General features: G+C 41.6%; 1 pseudogene; it reads left to right on the top strand.

Annotated features, from left to right (window-relative positions):
• Window positions 1-4,522: 4,522 nt before the first annotated feature.
• LOC118586246 lies at window positions 4,523-5,463 on the top strand (annotated as a pseudogene).
• Window positions 5,464-9,143: the final 3,680 nt, after the last annotated feature.

Here is a 9,143-nt window from a genome sequence, read left to right as displayed (position 1 = left end):
TGATCATTCTTGCTACTGATGGCTAATATGAGTTATTATTCTGATCCCATGTGTGACTGATGCTGTAGTGGTGAATTCCTAGGGGCAGTTTTGCCTTTGGGTTTAGGGTATGAGCCTTCTGGTTAGCAACTTTGCTGAATGTTTGTTTCTTAATGAGGACTTCTGCTCTTGGGGGATTATTCCACAGAAATCCCATCTGGAGTGGATATGGAGCCCAGCCTAGGCTGGGGAAGTCCAATGTAATCCTTCCTCTCAAAGCATGCCTGGGGAGACAGCAACACGGTAGAAAGCAGCCTTGGTAGCTCTGAGTTGTGTTATTGTGGGGTTTTTTTTTTTTTTAATCATTATTCTCCTTTTATTTTCCAATAAAGAACTGAGGGCCACTACAGGAAAAGAAGATCCTGTGACTCAAAAGTGTGGCAATGTGTCACTAGCAGCTTGTGACTTTGTCTTGGACAGAGGAAATCACTCATCAGTGGATGCTTCATGATGATTCTTTAGTCTCTGCCATTCCTCTCAGACAGCTACTGTAACAGAAGCCTGTAGGGAGAGCTCAAGCTTCACCTATTTCCGACATCCACACACCGGCTCTCTGTTCTAATTTAAAAAGAAAAAAAAGAGCTTCTGTCACTCTCATATTTAATATTTCATTTTAAAAATAGCTCCCATTTTGTTTTGCTTCTTAAAATTAAAACAGTGTTTTTCATGATGGGCAACAAAAAAAAAAAAAAAAAAAAAAAAATCAAAGGAAGGCAGAGAAACGGTGGCAGGGGGTGGGGGACAGGTTTTAAAGTATGAGCTCATTCCTTCTCCTTTTGAGGTAAAGAATGTGGTCCACGCTCCCCTCTTCCCATTCCTGGCATGGCACAGCAGCTATAGCCCAGGAGTTGATGGAAACCATCCCTGTAAGCATATTTGGAAACACACACACACACACACACACACACACACACACACACACACACGAGGCAGAGAGAGGAAGAGAAAGACACACACACACACACACACACACAGAGATGATTAAGCTAAATAATCCTATCATGAGACATTTGTCTGTTACAGATGAATACACAAATGCTATATTAGAGGCTTACTAAGTTTTCTCTTACATTCCCTGTTAAGAGACAAATCAGAAGCTACCTGTGGATTCTAGACCATGTCCCCACCCCTCCTGGCTTCTTTCCCAAGTCAAAATTAGTAGCAGAATTGCTGGCCTGGGGTCAAGCTTTTCCCACCTCCTGGATAAGTCACCAACCCATAACATGCTCCATAAAAGCACCTGCAAATCATGTCACTTGTTCCATCACTTCAAAATCTTTCTCTGGCTCTCTGCAGGCTAGGCCTCATGCTGCCGGCACAGCAAGCTGGTTGTGTTCAGCTATTATGCAATGATGTTCTACGTTGCCAGTAAGCCATGGCTGTATGCCATCGTTCAGTATAGCAGCTCCATTTAGCTTTATTTATTGGATTTTTTTTAAATCCTTTTGTACAGTAGGTGTTGATCTCTTCTGAAGTTGTGATAACTGCTCTAACTATTGACACTTCAGTCACAGCCAATCCCTGCACCCTTTGCTCTCACACTGACACAAACCAGTAGTGTTGCCTGCCCTGTAGCCTTGACCCTGGCCCCTCATATTCTGTGGCATGAACATAATAGGGAACACCTGTCCACCAATCCATTCACTTCCTAAGCACCTTGGAAAGCCCAAATTGCCCTCCTTTGTTACTTTGCTTCCCGAAGGACCCAGATAGGGGTCGAAGCTGTATTTCCATCTAAAATTTGTCTCTTTCCCATGCAAGAATTTATTTGCTGCCTTCACCTGGCTAGGGCACAGGCTGTGTAAATACTGAAATGATTATTTCAGTCAAACTTTGCTTGTCTCCCCTTTTCTGAAGAGCTCCTGGAACCGCCACTAAAATTCAAAGCACCCAAATTTGAATACCAAGTTCAAAGTGAAGTAATTAGGTGATTAAAAAAAAAAAAACAACTCAGTTTCTTTATATTTCAGACCCTTCATTTAGACAATGCAGGTCCCTCATTTAGACAGTGAAGAAACCACAATGTTTCTCTCAGCTTTATTATGAGGGTTAAATGAGAAATTGCGTAGATGGATATGAAACACAGTGGGCTGTCAGCCCCTTTTCATTTTACTCCGATGTTGCCCTTTACTGTCTCAGGGTCACCAGACCAATTACTGCCCATGAAAGACAAGACAATCATGCTGTCATATTTATTCACCCTATTGTAGGTCAGATTATGGAGTTTGATCTTATCGTCCTGCTGTCCTGACTTGTGTTACCATGACTGGCCTCACTTGGGCGCCGGGGATTCTTCCAGTACTTACTTCTCCTGGTACAAACATTGACATGTGGTATAATGAGTTGTTATATGCTTCTAAACTCTTTCTTAGTTAATCAAGTAGTTTTTAATTCTAGAGTGGATTTACCTTGCCTTTAAAATACACTGCTGCGAATAGGTTCAGGATTCTTGGAAAGCATTCCTAGAAAATTCTTAATGAGGAAATATATAGACCTCATACATAAGCGTTCTATACCTCTGGCAAAGGAAGTTGTATTACATATAACAGGCTTCCAAGAGGAAAATAGCAAGGTGAGTCATGAGAGAAAAGCTTTAGTCCCTTTAAAGAGGACCAACCCAGTGGAGGATGGTGCATGTACAGGATGTGCAAAGCTTACATTTGGTATCTTCCCCTTAGCTTGTAAAATGGGAGAGAAGGGAACCACTGAGAGAAAGAGCATCTGGAAGAAATCAGGACATCAAACCGTTTTCTGCTACTTTCCAGGGCACCAAAACCATGTAATAGGATTTCATAGGATAATATTTATCAGTGTTTACTATAGAAGGAATGGGAAACATGTATAGGTATAAATTGGGTTCTCCTTGTTTAATGCTCAAATGTTAAGAAATTCTGAGTTCAAACTAAACAGGGGCCTTTGTTACAAGATTTCTAAGAATCCTTTATGGTTTTGTGTTTTTCAAAGCATCAAGAAATCTAATGAATGTGCCTCTGTTACAAACTCAAGTCTTTTCAGAACCAGCTTTCAGAGAGCAGGTTAGTGAACCAGACTCAGCAGAATAGTTTCCCACAGAAAGACTCTGCCACAGTATGAAGGACTTAGGAACAGTGGCTGAAAGACTGTGTCAGCCCAGAACTAGCCTAAGTTTCTACTTCAACCTACTTAGAATATCTATTCTCCGAGAGAGCATCCATGATGAGCTCTAAAAAACATTAATGGAAGAAGATGAGGGGGGAAAAAAGGAGGGGAAGAGAGATAGAAGAGAGAAGAAGGGGTAGAACAGGGAGGGGAGAAAAAGAAAGGAAAGGGGAATGGAGAGAAAGAAGAAGGGAGAGAAAAGGAATAGAGACAGGAAGAAATGATAGAGGGAAGGGAGAGAAAGAGAGGATAGGATTTAAAAAAAAAATCTCAGCCGGGGAGTGGTGGCACACACCTTTAATCTCTGAACTTGTGAGTTCAAGGCTTACCTGGTCTACATAGTGGGTTTAAGGACAGCCAGAGCTACACAGTGAGAAACTGTCTCAAAAAGGAAAAAAAAAATGCAAAATACACAGTTCAAGTATGTGGTGTTTATTACCAACTCAGCAACCAAAGACACTAAAAAGAAAAAGAAAATGAAGAAATGAAGAGAACCATGGTTCTAATATTGGAGCATAATGCCATCGAGATTATGTTCCCATTGGCCATGTAACTGTGCCTCAGTTTTCACCTCTCCATGCCTCAGTTCCATCTCCAAAATGATTACGTAGAAGTTTCCTGACTCTAACAAAAATTAAGCTCTCTTTCCAGTATACTGTTCACAGATCCATGCATGTAAGCTCTGAGAGGCGAGTGAGAAACCCCAGAGTTACCAAATCCCTTTTGCTGCCCCAGGGAAGTGAAGACTAGACTGAGTTTAGACCTTCAGTATAGGAAACTCACACTCAAACAAACAAAAAAGCCCAGTCTGCTTTGGTCAGCTCTAACTGGAAGAGACTGCTGCCGCTCTTAAATCAAGCCATTACCTACAGAACAATTGCACATATGCCCTTGCTTTACCATCGGAGGTCACAAGAGATTAGTCTGAACTTCTCCCATTGCACTGATAGCTCTCATCTTCTGTCTTAGTTTCTTTTCCTGTTGCAATTATCTAATGCATGAGAAAAAGAAAAGAAAAAATAACTCAAGGAGGAAAGGGTTTTTGTTTTGCAGTTCAGGGAGACAACCCATAATGTGTGGCAGTCACAGCAGCAGGAGTTTGAAGCTACTGGTCACATTGCACCCATATTCAAGAAGCAGAGAATAATGAATACTTGTGCTCAGCCCAAATTGTCCAGGACTGCAGCCCAGGGACTAGTGCCAAACACAGAATAGATAGGTCTTGCCACCACACTAAACTTAATCAAGATGGGCATGTCCCCTATCTCTCAGATGACTCTAGAGCTCATCAAGCTAAAAACTGAGATTAGATTTGTCCGCTATTAGCTCCTCCGCCTGTAGGTCCATGCCCCGCCCACCCCAAGTAGCAGTGCTGGGAGCTTCTGGGGGCATTAGGTAGCCCCTTTCACTCCTGAAGAACAGTCCCCTAGTGAGATGCCTGACCTACAATATTGCTCACACACCTGGTGTGGCACTGGATCTGAGTCACATTCAGACCAGAGTGAATATGAAAGGCTACCTAGGACATGAACAGTTGCCAGACTGCCTGAAAGGTGGTGATCCCAGCTGGAGTGCCCAGAAAGCCAGGGATGACATGGGATGACCTATTCAACACCAAAGTTACCATTGTGGCCACCTTGATGGCTGCTTGCGCACTGTCCTGAAGCCATGATCTGCATCATTGCCAACCCAGTTAATTCCACCATCCCCATCACAGCAGAAGTTTCCAAAAAGCATGGCATGTACAACCCCGACAATTTTCTGTTGACAACCTTTGACATTGTCAAATCGAGAGCATTTGTGGCATAGCTGAAGGGTTTGGATCCTTCTCAGGTCAATGTGCCTGTCATTGGTGGCCACGCTGGGAAAACCATCATCCCCTTGATCTCTCAGTGTACCCTCAAGGTTGACTTTCCTCAAGACCAGCTGACCTCACTCACCAGGAAGACCCAGGAAGATACAGGAGCCTGAAACAGAAGTCATTAAGGCCAAAGCTGGAGCAGGTTCTGCCACTCTGTCCATGGCTTACACTGGAATCTGTTTTGTTTTCTTCCTTGGACAGCATGAATGGGAAGGAAGGTGTCTCTGAGTGTTATTTTGTTCAGTCCAAAGAGATGGAGTACACTTACTTCTCCACAGCCTTGCTGTTTGGAGGAAACAGACCTGGAGAAGAACCTGGGCACTGGCAAAATCACTCCGTTTGAAGAGAAAATGATCGCCAAGGTCATCCCTGAGCTAAAAGCCTCCATCAAGAGAGGCAAGGACTTTGTCAAGAACATGAATTGAGAGGTTCGAGCTTCGAGCAGCAGCATCACCCTGACTTATTCAGCATCATGTCACTGAAGCCACCAGGGTCTTCAATTTGCTTTGATGGTGGGATTTGTACCAGCATCAGCATCCCTTTTCAATGGTGGCTGGTCTGTTGATGACAATAAAGCAGACTGATTGTCATTAAAAAAAACAAACAAACAAAACAACAACAAAAACCTGAGATTAACCATCACACCTCCCAGGGCATAAGTGGCCCTTACTTCAACCAATCCACCAACGAAGTTTTGTTTTTCCTTTTGAATTAATTATGGACATTCACTGTCTGTGTGAATGATCTTGCCTAAAATTGAGCAGTGCCCAATATGTATTTGTGTGTGTGACCTTTTTCTTTAAGGAAGAGAGATCTTAAGGTAGCAATAGTTTCACATTTACATTATTCTCAGCACTGTACATATGCATGTAATATATAAAATATTTACTAACTGCTGACTATCCAGCATTGTTAAAAATGCAGCATAGCAATGAGAGATGGCTCAGTGGTTAAGAGCACTTGCAACTCTTGCAAAGGACACAGGTTCAGTTCCCAACTGAAACTCCAGTTTTAAAGGATCTAACACACTCCTTGGACTTCCTTGGACACCAAGCATCTGTTGGCAGTTCCATGATAACTAAAATTCTGTTGTCTTCTAGATAACCTTTGTGCTACTGCTCCATGGGCTGAAATTAAAGAAATAGGGGATACCTATACATCATTATACAGTGGTATGCAATAGTTCAATGTAAAGCTTTGTGGTAGCAAGAGGTACCTTTAGTAACATTTTTTTAGAAATTCCATAGAATGTATGTTGATTTGATTTGAGAGCCTTTTCAGTTGAGATTTTAATCTATGAAAATTTTCTCCCACCATCCAGACCATTTACAAAACCAAGCTGAATGATAGGAGAGAGCAATAAACAATTAAGTCCAATGATAACCAAATATAATGGTACATGTGTATGGATATGTCATAATGAGATCCACTACTTTATATGCTAACTTGAAAATATGATTTACAAAGCAAGTGGTACCTCGAACATTAAAAGAAAATGGTGTTTACTGAGCAGTGGACACCCCATGTTATTCTGCACTTCCAATAGCTCTATGCGGTAATTCCCACCATGATGGTGTTTTTAAAATGAGAAACACAGGCCAAATTCCCTGAATGTTTCCAGCCAAGGGAAACCAATTAATAAGAATCCGGCACCAGCATCCACTGCCTAACTGGGAAGCTATACCACCTTCCCATGTTCATGTTACAGGAAATAAAGGAATCCACGCAAGCGATGGAGACAGAGCCATTTTCAGAGACAAGCAAGCAGGAAAGGGCACTTTGTTGGGAAAGCATTGGCTGTAGTACAGGTCCTTCTCTAGGACTGAAGTAGCCTAACTGGCATTAAAACTCTAGGATAGAGATTATCCTGAGTGAAAGCTAGTTGACTACATAAGTGAAAACTGTAGGATTTCTATAGGTAATAATGAAATCAATTGATTAAAACCATAGATGTATCTCAGATCCCACTAGGTATGATTCTACACATAGGAGACCTGTCCTCTGGGAGCACACCTCCAGTTGGGAAGCCATTAATAAACAATTTTCAGTAATGGAATAGGGTTAAATGTTTATGGAATGAGAGCATGAAGATGGGAACCAGATCAACTGAAGCTAGTCTGCCAACAAAGCAAGCATTGATACCAAAGACAGAGACACCGTGTGGTGCTTTCTCTTAGTTCATTGTCAGCTGTAACTTGGTTGTTATCAGTAAGTTTTGTGCTGGCTAGTTTTATGTCAACTTGACACAAGCTAGTCATTGGAGAGGAGGGAGCCTCAAATGAGAAAATGCCTAGGTAAAATCAGAATGTGGACAAGCTGATTAGGGCGTTTTCTTAATTAGTGATTGATGGGGGAGGACCCAGCCCATTGTGGGTGGTGCCATTCCTGGGCTGGTGGTCCAGGGTTCTACATGAGCAAGCCTATAAGCAGCACCCCTTCATGACCTCTGAATCAGCTCCTGCCTCCAGGTTCCTGCCCTGCTCGAATTCCTGTCCTGACTTCCTTTGAAGATGAACAGTGATTTGGAAGCATAAGCCAAATAAGCTCATCTTCTCCAAGTTGCCATTTACCACCATCTGCTACCATTGTATCAAGAAGAAGAAGAAGAAGAAGAAGGAGGAGGAGGAGGAGGAGGAGGAGGAGGAGAAGGAGAAAAGAAAAGGAGAGGAGGAGGGAAGGAAGGGAGGGAGGGAAGGAAGGGAAGGGAGGAAGGAAGGAAGGAAGGAAGAGAGGGAGGGAGGGAGGAAGGAAGGAAGGGAAGGGAAGGGAGGGAGGGAGGGAGGAAGGAAGGAAGGACACAAGCAACAGTATCAACAAACAAACAACCCACCCAGGGTTATCAAAGACAATGTCAGCACTGAAAACTCTATTCCTGTTTTGCTGAGACACCAAATGTAATATGGGTAAAAACTTCATTTCAGTCTTGTAGAGTAATATGGGTAAAAATTTCATTTCAGTCTTTGTAGAGAGAAGAGTAAATAGTAGTAAGAAACAAGAAGCAAATAGAGGCTGGCAAATCCCGCCCCTCATCACCTTTGCATATAGCATCTATCCCCTCTCTACTGTTTGCCATGTCAGGGACAAAGGAAATAAGACAGAAGTGCTGACTACTGGAGCAAGAGTGAAGCCATTTTACTTAGGCCCTAAGAAGAGCCAGGTAATGGTGCAAAGGAGAGAAGCCATTTTATCCAGGCCAGAAGAAGGAAGGATGTCTAGGACAGAGTACCTATTTCCTTTGAAGAAGAAATGACTCTTTATTTGACTATGAAGAACAAGGCTTTAAGTTTAGGAAGACTAGAAGGAAGGTTCTTTACAGGAAGAAAAAAAGAATGTTATGCAAAGGCATGAAGATAAAAAAAATAGAGCTCACTTAAAATACTATAAAATATTGTACATTTGGGTAACTGTACATCACAATAATGTACAATGTATTTCAAAAACCTAGATGAAACTATTTTGCAGATTTTCATCATAAGGAAATGTGCATGTTAAAGGGGATAAATATGTTTATCCTGATTTAAACATTACACAATGTATAAATGTATGGAAATATAACATGGTATTACATTCATATATTCAGGTTTTATGTTTGTATTCATAGGTTAAAATAAATTGAAAATAAGAAACAAAATTTAAAACGTCTTCAAAATGGGGAATAAAAAATGTAATAAATAACAAACTTCAAATAATTTGGCTCAGCACAGCTGGAGCACAGCAGTTTCCTAGGGTGGTTGCTTGGAGACAAGAGGAAGAAACTGGGTTCTACGGAAATACTTTAAACAGACAATGAATGTCAGAAGGAATAGAGAGGAGGGCAGAGGGGAGTAGAGGTTTGAACAGGGATGAATTTTGTCACAGATTTTCCACAGAGAATGAGGTAAAAGGACAAAATGATGATTCCTAGTATAAATGTAGAAGTAGGTAATAGTAATGCCATTTCATACATGCTCCAGTTGCCTATCCTAGTAAGGATTTCCATTCCATAACTTCTAAAGGGCTTCTGAGAATTCAAGAGAGGATACTGATTAGAATATAGTTCATTGTTTCATTTTACCTAAGTGTATTCTATAGCTATTGTAGTGATCTTTCCTGCTTATAATGAACA

The sequence above is a fragment of the Onychomys torridus genome, chromosome 6 (genome assembly GCF_903995425.1).
Source record: "Onychomys torridus chromosome 6, mOncTor1.1, whole genome shotgun sequence".
Classification (NCBI taxonomy): domain Eukaryota; kingdom Metazoa; phylum Chordata; class Mammalia; order Rodentia; family Cricetidae; genus Onychomys; species Onychomys torridus.
This window is presented reverse-complemented; position numbering and strand designations above follow the sequence as displayed.